Source organism: Pistacia vera, unplaced genomic scaffold, assembly GCF_008641045.1.
Source record: "Pistacia vera cultivar Batoury unplaced genomic scaffold, PisVer_v2 Contig459, whole genome shotgun sequence".
Lineage (NCBI taxonomy): Eukaryota > Viridiplantae > Streptophyta > Magnoliopsida > Sapindales > Anacardiaceae > Pistacia > Pistacia vera.
In genome coordinates, this window is record NW_022196289.1 from 998,367 (window position 1) to 1,014,148 (window position 15,782).

Below are 15,782 nucleotides of genomic sequence, written 5' to 3' on the forward strand. Positions count from 1 at the left end.
GGAGAGCTTAGTGAGAAAGTTTTTATGACTCAACCACAAGGTTTCATTGATGATAAAAAGCCTCTTCATGTGTGTAAATTGATAAAGACACTCTATGGACTTAAGCAAGTCCCTCGGGCATGGTTTGAGAAGCTCAAAAATGCCTTCTTGCAGTGGGGTTTTCTCTGTTCAGTAGCTGATCCTAGTCTATTTATTTACAGACACAACAATCAAGTTATGTATGTTATTTTCTATGTTGATGACATATTATTGACAGGAAATGATGATAAGTTAGTTCAAGATATTGTGCACAAACTGAATCTTGAATTTGCCTTAAAAACCTTGGACTCTCTTAAGTATTTTTTGGGATTTGAAGTTCAAAGAATAGATTCAGCAGTACATATGAGTCAAGATAAATATGCACGGGATTTACTGCTTAAAACTAGAATGTCAGACTCCAAACCATGCTTCACTCCAATGGCATTAGAAAACAAATTAACATTTGAAGATAGTGAGCCATTTGACAACCCATCTCTCTACCGGAGTACCATTGGTGCACTATAATACCTCACACTATCCCGACTTGAGATTGCATTTTCTGTCAACAAATTAAGTCAATTTCTAAAAGCTCCCACTCAACTTCATTGGCAAGCTTGCAAAAGACTTCTTCGATATATTAAAGGCACTTCAAATTTTGGTGTCAAGTTCACCAAAATACAAAGATTTCATCTTGAATGCTTCATTGACGCTGACTAGGTAGGAAGTATTCAGGACAAACGATCAACCAGCAGCTGCTGCTTATTCCTTGGATCTAACTTGCTACAATGGAGCTCTAGGAAACAAAAAGTAGTGGCACTATCTTCTACTGAAGCTGAGTATAAAGCTCTTGAGTATAGAGCTCTTGCTCAAGGGGCAACAGAAATAGCCTGGTTTCATAGTTTATTCATTGAAATGGATCTGCATCTTCCTAAAGTTCCTGTTATATGGTGTGATAATCAGAGTGCTGGCTCACTTGCATCTAATCCAGTTTTTCATGCTCAAAGCATATTGAGTTAGATATGCACTACATCAGAGAACAAATTGCAGCCAAAAAGCTAAAAGTCTGCTATGTCTCCACAGAGCACCAAACCACAGACATTTTTACCAAATCCTTGTCCACTACAAGATTTGAAGCTCTCAAATATAAACTTACGGTTGTTTCCTCTCTTCCACAGGAAACCTCAGATTCTAAAGTTATCTCCCCTGACCAAGAAATCTGAGTTATCAACTCTCTCTGTTTCAGATTGACTCTGTTGACTCTGTAAGATAATACTAGTGTTTCATCAGATTAGTTTAATACTGGAGCTTTGTTAGATCAGTTTACTGAAAAGAAATCCTAGATCAGGTTAATGAGAGTGCTGCTGCTAACATAGTTCAGAATTAGAAGTTAGCATGCTTGATAAAAAATGTGGCTTAGTTTATGGAAGGATGTCAGTAAAACACTGAATGGTAGTTAAGATAGTTTAGTTTAAGGGAGGATGTTAGTAAACTGTTTAATGAGGTTAAAGCTGTTAATTCAGTTTAAGAAGTTTGTTAAAAAGTTGTTAAGTAAGTTTTACTGTTGTAACAGTTTTATATTCTGTTTTATGTTTCTGCTCTGTTTTACTACAAGTATCTTGCTACTGTACTTCTCTTTCAACAAGTTGAATATTCAAAAGGATTTCAGATCTATTCTCCTTCGTTCTCCTCTGTTTGTCTTCATACCTTTCACAAATAAGTACCAAAAACCAAAATCACACGTACCTAAAACATATTTCATGATTCTTTTCACTACATTCAGGTGCAACTCAAAAGGATTGTTTTGAAACCTAGCATAAACACCAACACTAAAGCAAATATCAGGTCAACTTGCAGTTAAGTAATTAAAGAAGACTTCCTATCATACTTCGGTACATCTTATTGTCTACCTTTTATCATGTTCATCTTTGGACAGTTTAAGGGTAACACTCATAGGGGTTCTAGCATGCTTTGCATTTTCTAGACAAAATCTTTTCAACATGTTTCTAGCATACTTTGATTGGGAAACAAACATGCCATTTTCCATTTGCTTAATTTGAAGTCCAAGAAACATATTCAACTCTCCTACCATACTCATCTCAAACTCATTTTTTATCAAACTAATGAATTCAAGTGCATGTGAATGAGATGCAAAACCAAACACAATATCATCAACATAAATCTATGCACACACGATTTCATTGGTAGCACGTTTGATAAAGAGGGTTTTGTTGGCATTACCTCATTCATAGTTATGATCAAGAAGGAAAGTTGTCAACCTTTCATACCGTGGTTGAATGTGGATGAGCTTTTTGAACCCATGTTGGTAGATCTTTTCTTCTTTGGATTATCCTTTAAATACTTCATCAGAGAGATCAACAACTAGGTCGATCCCTTCATTTTGCAATGATGAATCTGTGGATGAATCTTTGTATAGAGCATATCCAGATGCTGTAGCACCAGAAGTGGGTGACAACACATTTGACAAAGGCTTAGGTTCAAGTGATTCAATAGTGTTCACACCATCTTGTGTGGGCACACGAGGAGCATACATGTCTTGAATTCACATTCTTGTGAATATTCTAAAAAATCTTCTGCATCATTAAACACAACATTAATTGATTCTAAGACTTTTTCAGAACGTATGTTATAGATCCTGAATGCACGGCTATTGGAAGAATATCCAATGAAAACTCCTTCATCACTCCTAGAATTCTCTCTAAATTCTCTCTATCATTCAAAATATAGCCTTTGTATCCAAACACATGAAAATAAGAGAGATCAGGTTTCTTACCTTTCTACAACTCATAAGGCGCTTGAACAGTACCTTTTCCATAGCTCAAACTCATATATATATTTTGTGCGTGTGTGTGTACATGTATGCCAAACATTTATATGTTTCAGATTTTTTTGTATTTTATCTTCACACACTTTTTTTGTGCATCACATATCTAACTATCCTTTGGCACTTGTTGCAAGTTTTACTTAACAACTAAGATATTTTTTTGGCATCTTTTGTGCTGTCATTTGGACCATTTACAGGTGTCTTAATATCCTTCAAAGATCTAGGGAAATTCAACTTTATTTCTCTTTTATTGTTGTCCTAAACTAAAACTGAAATGTTTCCTTTTTTGGACCAGCTTTTGGTCAACCTTTGTCTACTGACCTGGACAGATTTGAGAAGCACGAAAGTGATCTTTATCGTCTCCCTTCTGACGACGTTTTTTGGTGAACCTTTTTATGATATTTCTTTTTGTTCTTTAAAACTTTCAAAGGATTTATTTCTTAAAGATTCCCCATTTTTTTTTTTTGCCAAACAACTTATCATCCTTCATCTTTGTTGAGCTAAAAGGAAGTTCATCTTCTTCCTTGTTTGTTTGTCTTTTTGAACCTGGATATTATTTTGTTTGTGCTTTAAAATTCTTTAAAGAGATTATTCTTTGACAAGTTCCATTAGGGGTGTTCGGTTCCGGGTACCCTACACTTTTGGAAGGAACTAGAACCGACGGTTCCTTAACTTTTGGAACCAGAACCGAAACCGACGGTTTCAGTTCCTTGAATTTTGGAACCGGAACTGGAACCGACGGTTCCAGTTTCGGTTCCGGTTCTGGGTACCCTGTAAAATTCATTATCCCCCCCCCCCCCCCCAAAGTTTTTAAAATGACAAAAAAATCTTAAAAACTTACAAATACCCCCCACTTGGCACTTATTAACAAAATTAAATTATAAATTTCATATTTCAAACTCCAAAATTAAAATAATCTATTGAAAATCACAAATTCAAAATTAAAATATTACAATAATCCGTTGAAAATCACAAATTCAAAATTATAAACTCCAAAACTAAAACGATGAAATTACATAACATATAAAATTAGTAACATAACAATTAACAACATCCAAATATGAAAAACTAAAAATATCTCATGCTCCATGCTCTGAATTGCTCGCCTCATGTGCATTAATTTCTACAAAACAAATACAAGAAAATTAATTAGTAAGTTCAAAATATTGAACAAAATAATTTGGGAATAAATTAACTAAATATGAATATAAAATATTGATATTATTTTGTTACCTGAGTTATAACTTTCTGCATCCATCAAGTAATCCTCAAAAGTAGTTGGGGTATATGCATATCTCAATCAATCTTGTGCACACCTTAGAAAAACAATCCAGAAAGCAAACGGGGACAGAATATAAGCAATCAAAACTCAAAAGGGGAATCCAAAAATAAAAAGAGCATATATACTAACAAAAAGAAGCACCGAATGAAATTTTTTTGCCCTAATCTGAAGTATTTATATATGGCAGGTAAATTATAATAACCCCCCCCCCCCCCCCCAACTCTTTAATAACATTTCATTTCAGTCCCGGTTCTCGGTTCCGGTTTTGATTCTTGACTGTAAGAACCGGAACCAAAACCGTATAGTGTCGGTTCTAGATTTTTAGAACCGGAACCTACCCGTTGACGATCGGTTCTGAGTAGGAACCAGAACCAAATTATGAGTACCCAACGGTTCCGGTTCCGCACGGTTCTTTTTAACACCCATAGGTTCCATATGGTTTAATGCTTAAATCATTTTGTTCATCTTTGTTTATTGTTTATGGTTGTTGCTGGAACTTGGTTCCTACTCTAAGAGGTTGAAAGGAGTTCAAGCCATGGAAGTTGGAGGTGTTCTTCGGCGAGTGAAGCTTGGGTGGAGCTTAAGCGTTGTCCGTGAGTGTTCCTGGTGTGAAGAGATCCTTGAAGCAATAAGACATTAGAGATTCAAAAGGTGGTGTTTAGTGGAATTAGAACAGGGAGTTCTCTTTGTTATAACTAAAATTAACTTTGAAGTACATCTTGGAATTGTTGTTGTTTAGTGGATTTGCTTCGATCTAGATGAGGTCCCATGGATGTAGGCTAAGAGTGGTTTTAGCCAAACTATGTATACGCTGGTGTGCTTTATGTTTACTGCTTATGGATGTTGATTTATGCTTAAACTTGATAACCATTAATCCACTTGGTAAAATCTTCTGCTGCACTGTAAAATGGGTATCTAACTTTGAATAGAGTTCACCAACTCTAACAAAAAGAATTCTTATTAAAGTAATTATTAAATTAAATATGTATTTTATTTATGTTTTTGTTTTGTAATATTGCAATTATTGTATAATTTTGATGTTATTGACCTATATCTATACATATCTCTCATCGGAAAACCATAAATTGGGGCTAGAAAATAATTAATGTGCTTAGTTGTACTGAGCAATCTTTTTTAAATTGATTATAGTTATATTTTTTTTCCTACATTAAAACTTGTACTTATGATGTTGAAAGTAAAATCCTCTATATATATATATATATATATGATGCGTGTTTCCTACAATATGCAATTGTAGCAAGTATACTAGTCGCATAAGTAATAGAGTGATGAGTGAGTATCATTCCCACGAGGATTGTTGCTAAGCACTAAGTTTTTTACCGTTTTCAAGTTGAAGCAATCGAATTCTTTTGGATTAAAGGGAGAAATTTAAACTATAACTAAAACAAAATTTACTAAAACAAAAGTAAACTATGAAAGCAACATTTAAAATATGGATAAAATCAATTCAAACAAACGGATAGGGTTTTGACTTCATTCGGACTCTATGGGTTAAACCTAAAGAATTAAACTAAATTCATATTCACATGCATTGATTGTAAATCGAACTCTCTAAAGTGTCCAACATACCTTCTCAGGCTATGTTTTCCTACTCTTCCCTATTAACCTTCTGCACCCAACAAATTGAAAGTTAATAAAACTGAGCTCATTAAGCACAAGAATCCTAGATTGATTTCATTGGTTTTTGAATATATCTCTAGCATCCAATACTACAATGGTGAATACCCAAGAAGCCTAACATGATTCATTTCTCAATCTCATCATGTTCATCACATATAAACAATAAATTCAAAGTAATCACACAATCAAAAAAGTTCATATGAAAATAAAATCATTCAATAAATTAACCCATGAAATTCCAAACTACAATCAAAACCCTAACCCAAATTAGGTTAGTTCATGTCTAAATCAATAATACAATTAAAAGAAACGAAAAATTCCAAGTTCAACATCATGGAAACAAGAGAAACGGAAAAGAATCTCCCCAATTGACGAATCCACTAGTTTCATCTCGAATCTTCACACTTTGTTTAATAAAAAATCACTCAAATTCAATTTCAGAAAATGTAAAAACTGATGTCTATCTAAAAACGAACGACCCTACAAAAAGACTAAGTTTTTCCTTTTATACCTCGCCCAAAAACCTAAGAAATTTCTGAAAAGTAAAACTATGCGTTTTAAAATTCGTAGACATCGCCGCGGCGAGAAATAAAAACAGATCTCGTGCGTTAACTTTCTTTGCTGCTGTGAAGAACAAGCTTCGTGGCGGCGAAGCCCCATGTGGAATTCTAAAATTCCAGAATTGCCCTCCGCTTGCCTTTTTGCTTGAATCTTCGATCCTCGATGCTCTCCTATGGAAACAAGCTTCCTAGTGTTCCATTCTGCTTCAGAACTCTTCCAAAAAATGAGATTCGCTTACTTCTGAGTCCAGAAACTCCAAATCGCTCATTATTTGCTCAAAATATCCATTTTTTCCTGAAACACAAAATATAAAAAATTAAGTAACAATTCAGGTCAAAATGAACTAAGAAGTATCTAAAATCCGACTAAAAAGCTAGTAAAAACAGTATAATCCTCGGATTATCAAATACCCCCAAACTAAAGACATGCTCATCTCCAAGCATGTCGTTCAAACTCACAGAAAGAAAAACAACAGAAAACCACAAACACAAAACACAAACACCATAAAACTGAAAAATGAACAAACACTAATTAGACTCAAACTCAACATATGAATTGCCTAGAAATTACACAAGTCTCAAAGGTCGTTGAAAATTTATTATTAAAAAGTATTCAACACTCCAAGAAGTTATAAGCTACATCGACTGTCTTCCTCCATCGGTCCACCGAGTAGGTGACCCCACTTCAATCCACATTCCAACTTCCCAGATTATTTTATGTGGAAATGCAAAGTTTATCAAATGGTGGCAGACTTCATAAGCCTAAATATCGAACTACTCTCTACTAATGTAGACTAGACATCGATAAGAATCAAAAGATCTTTATAAGCTTGTAACGTTAGGCTCGGGAAGTGGGTTCCAAGAAAAAGGATAGGAATAACAAAGTAAGAGAGCTCGGTTTTCCTCATGCAAACACTCACATCAAACTCCACTTCTTCTCAACCACCAATCAAAGTATCAACCATTTTACACCCCTTAAACTTATGCATTCCTTATTTTGATTTTGAATTGAACCAAAAAACAAATTTTTTTTTTTTTTTTTTTTTGAAAAAAAACAATCGAATTGAGGTTAATTACCTCTCTTATTCGTATTGCCCTTCTCATAACCCCCAAACTGTTCTTTTAACTAGCACCACTCTTCACTTTCTTGGTGTTTGCATCAGGGCCAAAATTCTCCTAAGGGCACGATTATGTGTTTAGGGTATAAGGATCGAACAATTTTTTTTTGTTTGCAAAGAAAAATAAAGCAATGATAATTCATAAGGCTCAAATGGGTGACTAGGGACAATTTCATTCATGGGTCGGCTTCAAATGGCTCAAACATTCCGAAAAATGCTTAAATCATTTCCTCAACAATGTCTAATCCTAGAATTTCGCCTCACGCACTTCTCTATTAGGTTCTAGAATCCACCAACATTTTCAAACTTTATCTAACCACATAAAAAGAATCTAAGCATGTCAAAATAATTGGAAATGGTGGCTGAACCACTCAACAAACCTCAATCAAAATCCAATCAATAAACAAAAACTTGAAGCAATGCTTAACATTTTTCAACAATACAATCCCAACAATCCTAGTCTCATCATGGACTTACGCAATTCATCATTGGCAATCACAATAAAAACACAAACTTAACTAAAACAAAATCAAAAAAATTTCAAATTTTTCCCCTACCCCCAAACTAAAGATGACATTGTCCCCAATGTCACATTATGCATAAATTAGGAATAGAAAACAAAATTGAAAAAGGTGCGAGATAGTTCCCTGATTAATCCGTGACTTTGAAGTTCCGCTCAATATTGTGCACACTCGGTCCTTAGCTTTTTCATCATTCAACTTCTGTAAAAACAATGAAAATTGTGGTGTCCACTATGTTAGAAAAATCTACTGACTAACATGAAAGTATTACAACCCTCATCTCGTCTTTACATCAACTAGAATTTAAAACAAAAATTGAAACAACTACAACAACTAACACAATCCCAACAAAATTAGCAACTGAGTTCAATGTTCGAAATAAAAGAAAAACAGAAACAACAAAAACAATTAAACATAACGAAACTAAAACAGGTGCTCGGGTGCTCATTCTTCGGCTTCCTCTTCTTCCTCGATGTCATCTTCTTCTGTTTCTAAGCCCATCCACTCATCTGAGTCCTATTCAGCCCACTGATATTCTGAAGTATTAATCCCGACGTTGTCGCAGCAGTGAATTTGTAGCTCATGTGTCTTCCTAGCCTGCTCTGCCAGCCAATCCTGTCGTTGATCCATTCTTTTCATCAGACCTATCATTTTTAGCATCATTTCTCTCATTGGGACTGTTGAACCTGATGCGGTGGCCACTTCTGTGGTTCTCCTTCTCTTGGTGCCTGATCTAGGCCCTGCTTCTGGTTGATGCGTAAGATGTTTGCAAAAGTAGGCTGTGTCGAGAACTGGGGTAGCATGGATCAGTGGCTCATCAGCCTGTACCTCGATTTGTGCTTTAGTGCACAACTTTGTAATGAGTTGTGGGAACGGAAAACTGCCTCACCCTGGTTTGGCTGCAAGTTGAATACTCGTCAAAATGATGTTCCCCACGTCCATTCTCTTTCCTGTGGCAATAGAATATAACAAGATTGCCTTATCATACGTCACTATACTGTAGTGTGTCTACGACATCATCCTAGCTTAAACAAAATACTGCCACAACCGAGCCACTGGTGTTAAACTAGTACCCTTAATGGTTTTCTTGCCCTTCTTTAAAATATCCCAAGAGGCATATGGTTTCGCTATGGTCCTAAGAATCACCTCATCATTTTTCTGTGTCCTCTTAAACTCCTCATATTCATCCTTGTCAATCTGAGGTAGGCCATAGAAATCATTGATGACCTTTGCCGTGAAAATCACATCTATACCCCTTTCAAAGACAACCCCCTCATTACATTCAGGGAGATTGGCATAAAACTCTCTCACCAGTGGTAACACAGTTGCATGTTTGGGTTCATTCATAAAGTTCTTCCAACTTCTCCTTTGACTCCACTCATCAACCTCGGTGGCAGTCAGCCCACGTTCAAGGATAAATCCCTTCTCTTTTCTTTTGGCTGTTGTCTCATAGTTTTGCCGAGCTTTGTCACTTACAAACTGATCGTCAACTTTCTTTCCTTTCCCTTTGCCCTTGGATGATACCTTGACTTTGAGCGGCATTTTCTCTAAAACTATATTTCAACTCAACAATGCACTCAAAAATTCAAACTTAAGTGTCCTACGCCAACCAATTCAAACCTGAAAAAGAAAATTGACAACACTTCCAAAAAGTTGCACTTCAACCCCCAAACTACAATTTTTCCACAATCACCCAACACTTCAAAATTGAAAGCCCACACTCCTCAATATCACACAACACACACACAATCCTTCCTCAAACAAAATCAAAGGCACAATCACCAAAAATTCGCACATCCACCAACAATCCATAAATTTCAGATCCACAAATTAAAACTCGAAATTTTTTAGAAACAATCTTAGAGAATGTGAAATCTTACCCACAATAAGGAGTATTTGTCACCAATTGAGCCAAAATCAGCCTACAATGCAAAACCCCCAAATTCGTTGAACTCAAAACAAATTCGTGAACTTTTCGCAAAAATTGGTGTTGAAATGCGTTGGGTTGGTGTTTAGGAAGGTTAAGGAGTGAGAAATTTTGTTTGGAAATCGTTGGGGAGGCTCTGGATTGAAGTTTGAAAATTTTTTCTCTGAAATGGGTTTGAACAGTTGTGTGAAAAATGAAAAACGAAAGTGGGTATTTATATAAAACTGTCTTCGCCGTGGCGAAGTTCTTCGTTCATAAACCCTAATTTCAAAACCCAGGTTTCACCGTGGCGAAAAATTACCGAGGCCATAACGCCGTGGCGACAAACAATCTTCGCCTTGGCGAAGTTCCCTTAATCAAATTTCACCAAATTCATTCGCTGCGGCGAAGACAAATTTGTCACCGCAGTGAAAACTTACCGAGAGTATAGCGTCGTGGCGAAGAACAAGTGTCGCCGCGGCGAAGTCTGGAACTTTTCACCTTCTAAATTGTCAAAAATTGCTTCATCGCGGCGAAAACTGGAATTTTCAGTTTTCTTCCTTGATTCCCAATTTCACCTGAAACACAACAAAACAAAAACACATCAATTAAAATTCAATCACAACATCAAACAAAACTAAACAACTACAAACAAATCAATAAAGAAAAATAAATAATAACACTTGGGTTGCCCCCCAAGGAGTGCTTGTTTATAGTTGAAACCTCGACTCTCTCAATTCCTCAAGTCGGAATGTCAAGCCAGATCGGGATGGACTTGCAACTCATTACCCTATCAATGTATGGCTTCAATCTCTGTCCATTGACTGTAAAAGTGCCCTTTTCTTCATATGTAACTTCCACTGCTCCGGATGAGTGAATTCTTGTAACTGTGAATGGTCCGGACCATCTAGACTTAAGTTTTTCGGGGAATAGCCTAAGTCTAGAATTGAACAACAACTCTTTGCCCCACTTCAAAATTCTTCTTCCTGATATGCTTGTCATGCCACCTTTTTGTCTTCTCCTTGTAAATTCGAGCATTTTCATATGCTTCGAGAGGAACTCATCGAGTTCGTTCAAAGTCAGCATCCTTTCCTCCCCAGTAGCTCTTAAATCCATATTTAGCTGCTTAACTGCCCAGTATGCTTTATGCACGAGTTCCACAGGTAAGTGACATGCTTTCCCATAAACCATCCTAAATGGGGACATACCAATTGGATTCTTAAATGCAGTTCGGTAGGCCCATAATGCATCATCCAATTTCCGTGACCAATCCTTCCTAGATGCATTAACTGTCTTTTCTAAAATGCCCTTAAGTTCTCTATTAGACAGTTCCACTTGCCTGCTCGTTTGTGGATTGTAAGGTGTTGCAACTCTATGTGTCACTCCATACTTACCCAACAGTGTATCCAATTGCCTATTGCAAAAGTGGGATCCTCCATCACTAATAATTGCCCGTGGTACCCCAAACCTTGAGAAAATATGCTTTCTCACAAACTTAATCACTACCCTAGCATCATTAGTCGGCAATGCAACTGCTTCTACCCACTTCGACATGTAATCCACCGCTACCAAGATATATATGTTCCTAAAAGAATTTGGGAAGGGAACCATGAAATCAATCCCCCACATATCAAAAAGCTCAACCACCAGGATGTTGTTCAACGGCATCTCATCTCTTTTTGAAATATTACCACTCCGTTGACACTGGCCCCACTCATGAATCATCCTTAAAGAATCCTTAAAGAGGGTTGGCCAATAAAACCCCGATTGAAGAACCTTGGCTACTGTCCTAGCTACTCCAAAATGGCCACCCTCTTCCCTCTTGTGACAATGTCGTAGAATGCTTTCCATTTCCTCCTTCGGGACACATCTCCGTATCACTTGATCAGCACAGTGTCTGTATAGAAATGGCTCTTCCCAAAAGTAGTACTTCAAATCTGAAAAGAATTTTCTCTTTTGTTGGAAAGTCATACCGATAGGGAGCACCCTCGATGAAAAATAATTCGCAAAATCTACATACCATGGTGCTTCATCCACTTTCATCAACTTCTCATCCGGAAATGTTTCTATAATTGGACTTTCCTGTTCATTTTCCTGGATTGGTCTCTCAATCCTTGATAAGTGATCTGCCACCACATTTTCCGACCCCTTTTTATCTCGAATTTCTAACTCAAATTCTTGAAGCAATAGGATCCATCTTATGAGTCGAGGTTTCACTTCTTGCTTTGCCAATAGGTGCCTAAGTGTTGAATGGTCCGTGTAGACGATCACCTTTGCACCTTACAAATACGAATGAAACTTGTCAAAAGCAAAAACCACAGCCAACAATTCTTTTTTGGTGTAATTCAATTGTGCATCAGTGAGTGTTTTGCTAGCATATTGAATTACATGCAACACTTTGTTTTTCCGCTGTCCTAACACTACCCCTAAAGCAAAATCACTAGCATCACACATCAATTCAAATGGCATTCCCCAATTGGGAACTGCAATAATGGGTGCAGAAACTAATAATTTTTTAAGAGTTAGAAAGGCATGCATGCATTCATCATTAAAATCAAACACAACATCTTTATTCAACAAATTACAAAAAGGTTTAGAAATCTTAGAAAAATCCTTGATGAATCGTCTGTAAAACCCCGCATGCCCCAAGAAACTTCGGACTGCTTTAACATTCGATGGTGGTGGCAGCTTCTCTATCACTTTTGTCTTTGCTTGATCAACTTCTACTTCGTCCTTTGAAATCCTATGGCCGAGCACTATTCCCTCCTAGACCATGAAGTGACACTTCTCCCAATTGAGCACCAAGTTTGTCTCCTTACATCGCTGCAAAACAAGAGAAAGATTAGTTAGACAACTATCAAAAGACGAACCAAAAACTGAGAAGTCATCCATGAAGACTTCTATGAACCGTTCCACCATGTCTCCAAAGATCGACATCATGCATCTCTGAAATGTTGCTGGTGCATTGCATAACCCAAAGGGCATCCTTCGGTAAGCAAAGGTGCCATAGGGACAAGTAAAAGTCGTCTTCTCTTGATCCTCAAGAGCGATGGCAATCTGGTTATATCCTGAATACCCATCCAGGAAACAGTAATAGGCATGTCCTGCCAACTTCTCCAACATCTGATCAATGAAAGGTAGTGGAAAATGATCCTTCCTTGTTGCCTCATTCAATTTCTGGTAATCAATGCACACTCTCCAGCCCGTCACCATCCTAGTTGGTGTCAATTTGTTACTCTCATTCCTTACTACCGTGATACCTCCCTTCTTCAGAACCACTTGTACCGGGCTCACCCATGGACTGTCAAAAATAGGATAAATAATCCCCGCATCTAAGAGTTTCACCACCTCCTTTCTTACCACTTCCTTCATCGAAGGATTCAATCTCCGATGTGGTTGCACTCTAGGCTTAATATCATCCTCCATGAGTATTTTATGCATGCAAAATGATGGAGAGATGCCTCTAATGTCCGAAATAGTCCATCCAATTGCTAGTCTATGTTCCCTCAACACCCTAATCAACCGCTCTTCCTCCAATTTACTCAAACCTGAACTAATGATCACCGGGAAGGTTTCTGAGTCCCTAAGATATACATATTTGAGGTGGGAAGGTAAAGGTTTCAACTCAAGCTTTGGAGGTTCTTCATTTTGTTTCCTTTTCCTTCTCTTTTTCAAAATCAAACTCCTCAAATTCTAGATCTTGACTCTCATCAATCGGTTGAAGTGCTTCTAACAACCTAGCACATTCATTACTCGCCGACTCATCTACCTCTACTGTTTTTGATTTGGCTATACACGCTTCGACACTAAAGCACGAATTCTACAATAAAGGTAATTGTGGGGTGTTTTCTTCAATAGATTCTACAACCAATTTATCCACCACATCGATACTAAAGCACAAATCTGATTCGGATGGAAACTTCATCGCTTCAAAGACATTGAAAGTTACTGTTTCATCTTGAACTCTCAATAGTAACTTTCCTTCTTGTACATTTATTAGTGCTCTCCCCGTGGCTAAGAATGGTCGGCCTAAAATAAGAGGAATTTCCTTATCCTCTTCCATATCCAAAACAACAAAATCTGTCAGAAAAATTATCTTATCCACCTTCACCAACACATCTTCCACTCCCTCGGATGTTTTATGGACCTATCCGCGAGTTGCAACGACATGGTCGTTGGCTTTACTTCACCAATTCCCAACCTCCTGAAAACAGAAAAGGGCATTAAATTAATACTAGCACCTAAATCACATAAAACACGATCAAAAGTAATATCTCCTATAATGCAAGGAATAGTAAAACTCCCTGGATCTTTGAGCTTCGGGGGTAATTTCTTCTGGAGAATGGCGCTGCACTCCTTCGTAAGCATCATCGTTTCCTCATCTTCTAGCTTCCTTTTGTTCGATAGGATTTCCTTAAGGAACTTCGCGTAACTCGGCATCTGCTGCAATGCATCTGCAAAAGGAATGTTAATATGCAATTTTTTAAATATTTCAATAAATTTTGAAAACTGCTTATCCTGATTCTTTTTCTTCAGTCTCTGAGGAAAAGGCATGGGTGGATTGTGATGGGCCAACTCTGGTGGTATCTCGAGGAATGGCAATTTCTCCTTCTTCTTTTGCCTTTCTTCCTTCTTCTTGTTCTCTTCCTCCAAACTGCTCGGCTTCTCATCAACTACGATCTCTTCATCAACTTCATCATCCGACTCTTCCCTTCTTGTTGGTGACTCTTCTTCTTTCCTTGCTTGTCCCACTTCTTCGAAAACTATCCCACTCCTCAAAATTATTGCATTTGTTTGCTCACGTGGGTTGGTTACTGTGTTGCTTGGTAAAGAACCCTGCGGTCTCTCATTTAGCTTCTTGGCCAATTGGCCCATCTGTACCTCAAGATTCCAAATGGACGCCCCTTGATTTCTGAAGTCTGTCCTCGTCTCATTCATAAAACCTGTGGTTTCTTGCATGAATTTCCCAAACATGTCCTCCAACTTTGACACTCTTGGATCTCCCGGTTGATTACTCACCCCTGGTTGGTTGTTTGGCAATGTCCTTTGGTTCCATTGATTATTTTGTAGATTCTGATTGCCCCAAGCCAGATTTGGATGATTTCTTTACCCCGGATTGTATGTGTTAGAGTACAGGTTGTTTGGTTGCCTCTGATTTCCTGTCAAGTAGTTCACTTGCTCTGATGATGAAGATGACGAAGCAAATGTGTTCCCCACTTGACACTCGCTGCTCACATGGTTTCCTGCACAAAAATCACAAGTTAGTTGAGGTGCTTGAATAGAGTTTACCTGCATACTTCCCAACTGTTTATGAAATGCCGTGAGTTGGGCTGAGATGGCTGTAAAGGCATCAACTTCATGAAGACCCGTAGATTTTCTTGATATTGCTCTCTCATTTGGTCTTTGATAGTTGTTGCTTGCCAAAACCTCAAGCAACTCATAAGCCTCCTCTGGTGTCTTATTCTGCAAGGCTCCTCTTGATGCTGCATCCACCATGGTTTGCACGTTACCCATCAGTCCATTGTAGAATGTTTAGACTTGAAGCCAAACTGGCAACCCATGGTGTGGACATTTCCTCATCAATTCCTTGTACCTCTCCCAAGCCTCATACAATGACTCGGATTCATCTTGTAGAAATGATATGATATCATTTCTCAGTTTTGCTGATTTTGTTAGAGGAAAGAACTTGGTTAGGAACTTCTGTGCTAGATTATTCCATGTTGTGATAGTTCCCGATGGTAGTGCCATTAACCACCCCTTAGCTTTATCCCCCAATGAGAATAGGAATAACCTCAACCTAATGGGGTCATCTGACACTCCGTTAGATTTGAAGGTGTCACAAATTTCCAAGAAGTTGGCAATATGATGATTCGGATCTTCCTTCAAATCACCAT

The 15,782-nt window shown here is 37.5% G+C and overlaps 1 non-coding gene across 1 annotated transcript; it reads left to right on the forward strand.

The window, feature by feature from the left end:
* The first annotated feature begins 15,442 nt into the window (after positions 1-15,442).
* LOC116144919 lies at positions 15,443-15,549 on the forward strand. Its single transcript, XR_004130331.1, has one exon. It is a non-coding gene; the product is annotated as a small nucleolar RNA R71 (small nucleolar RNA).
* Positions 15,550-15,782: the final 233 nt, after the last annotated feature.